This window comes from Carettochelys insculpta, chromosome 7 (genome assembly GCF_033958435.1).
Source record: "Carettochelys insculpta isolate YL-2023 chromosome 7, ASM3395843v1, whole genome shotgun sequence".
NCBI lineage: Eukaryota > Metazoa > Chordata > Testudines > Carettochelyidae > Carettochelys > Carettochelys insculpta.
The window spans coordinates 7160254-7162737 of NC_134143.1; positions in this window are offsets into that span (position 1 = coordinate 7160254).

Sequence of the window (2484 nt, forward strand, 5' to 3'; positions counted from 1 at the left end):
TTCCTTGGCCACCTTTCCCATCTCCTATCAATCCCCATCTTCTCCAATAATTCCCAGGAGGCGACATACCAGATGTCTCACTGGAATCCAGGTTGATGAAAGCTACAACATTTCCTTTGTCTCTGAATCAATTGTCCTCTCACAAAAGGGGGTTGCATGGCACCCACCATCTTTGGTAAAACAATATTGCCATTTATCCCACTTACCTCCGTGTTCTGGAAAACTTTCCCTTTCAAAATGTGTTCCAAGATCTTGTGCAGAATTCAGAACAAAGTCATAGGCCTGTAGTTTCCCAAATCACAAGTTTTTCCCCTAGTTGTTTAACAATAGGTACCCTTGGTGTCTGATGCTTCTCTCACTATTTCCTTCCATCTTTCCCTGTCCAGTGTGGAGTGGCTTAGTTTCTGTAGGCTGGCTCCACACCAATCTGCTATATCACCTACTCATTCTCTGTGGGGTCTGCCTCTCTTATTCAAACCATTCATTATGCCGAATGCCAGGGTCTTGATTTTTCATTCATCGTTCATTCTGCAAATACGCCCGAACAGCTGTAAATTCCATTGTATAACCTGCAGTAGGTTCTCTTTCAGCTGTATTTTCCTATCTATTTCCTCGTTGGTGACCTTCTGCATCCATCCTGTTCTCAGGATCTTTCTATAACAACTCCTCTCGAATGCCCATATCCTTCTCTTCAAATCTTTTGTTGTCGCCCGTGTCTTACAACCGTATAACATGCTGTTGAATGCACGCATTTTCAAGGCGCTCAGCTTCGTTTTTAAGCTAATCACTTTGCTTTTCCAGATCTTATCCATCACCTTCAAACTCGCTCTTGCTTTTGCTATTCTAGTCACTATTTCCTTCTTATAGTGTAGGTCATACATGTTACTCCCCAGATACGTGAACTTCTCTACGTTCTCTAGTTCAATCCCATCTACACTGATCTTCCTTCCTATCTCCTGATCTCCAAATACCATTGTTTTTGTTTTATCGATGTTCATAATCGGTCCCTCCCACTTCCCTTCCTTGTTTAGCACCTGCACAGTTTTTGCTAGCTTCTCCTCATTTTCCTCAATGATAACTAGATCATCCACAAACTTCAAATTGTTAATTCTTATCCCATGCACAAATATCCCTTCTACCTCTTCCTTCATCTTGTCCATCTCTTATTGACCCAACCCCGATCACAACATATGAATGAAATCAGATGCCAGTACAAGTAAATGATAAGAGATGCTGGCTCAGACATCGCCCAGAAAAACAAGGTCCGCGACACCAATCTTCCTCCTTTATCCAGGTTTGGGACTGACATGGAGCCCCCAGAGGCTTCATGGCAGAGTTATGACCCCACCCCCTGAAGTTATTTCTGATGAGAGTTCCTTTAATATTCTTGGATTGAAATTATCTATGCCCACACTCTCCCAGTTAGTCCCATTAAGCTGTTTGACTCTGACACTCGCCTCAGGTGTGGTAATGTCTACTTCCTTAGCCTCCTGCCCTTTCACTCCCCTGCCACTGCTCACTTAGCTTTTCATTACCCTGATGAAAAATGGAGGCAAAGTAATTGTATAAGTGCTGGGCTCCACCCAGATTATCTTCATTCTCCATCTGCTCCTTTATACTGAGCAGTCCCACTAATTTTGCCTTGTTTGCGAAAGAGCCTTTTAAAAAGGCCTTTGTTAAGTTTTTAAAGTTAGCTCTTTTGAACTCAGGGCCCCCCAGTTGCAGATCTATTTTTGGTTTTTTGGTCCATTTAATTTAAACTGACTTAGCTCATGACCACTAGAATGAAGGTTGTCCCCTAAAACCAGTTGTTTCATGAGACCTTTGCTACCTCCCACCCCAGATACCAAAGCTAAAATAGCATCACATCTGGTTGCTTCAGTGAGTGTTCGGTGAAGAAACTTGCACCTTTTGGCTCAGTACCAGTCCTGGAATCTGTATGGTGAACTCTCCCAGGGCATCCAGCGTATAGGTCATCCACGGAAATGCTACAAGGATACCATCAAAGCCAATCTGCAGTACAGCAGTATCAAACCTAGGGACCTTGAGGGCGCCGCCAGTGACAGAACATGGTGGTGTGCAACAGTCAGAAATACCTGCATTGCCTTTGAGGAAGACTGCTGCCGCCATCTACAAGAGGCATGCGAACGACATCACAGAACATCAGCAATGCACAACCCACAGATTGCAAACTTCCCATGCACCATCTGCGGCAAAACGTGCACCTCTAGAATTGGCTTATACAGTCAACAGAGGGCACACCATGAGACCAATAACAGATGATCTGCACAGATTTGTCATCATCGGATCGATGGGCTACCATTAATAATGAATTAATTAATAGTCCTGGAATATGTATCACAAAAACTACATAAATATGTATACACACACACACACACACACACACACACAAGTGTTGGGGTGAGTTGGAAATTTAATGGGGACCAACTTTAAAGTAGATTATCAAGCCAAAAGCTTTGCAGT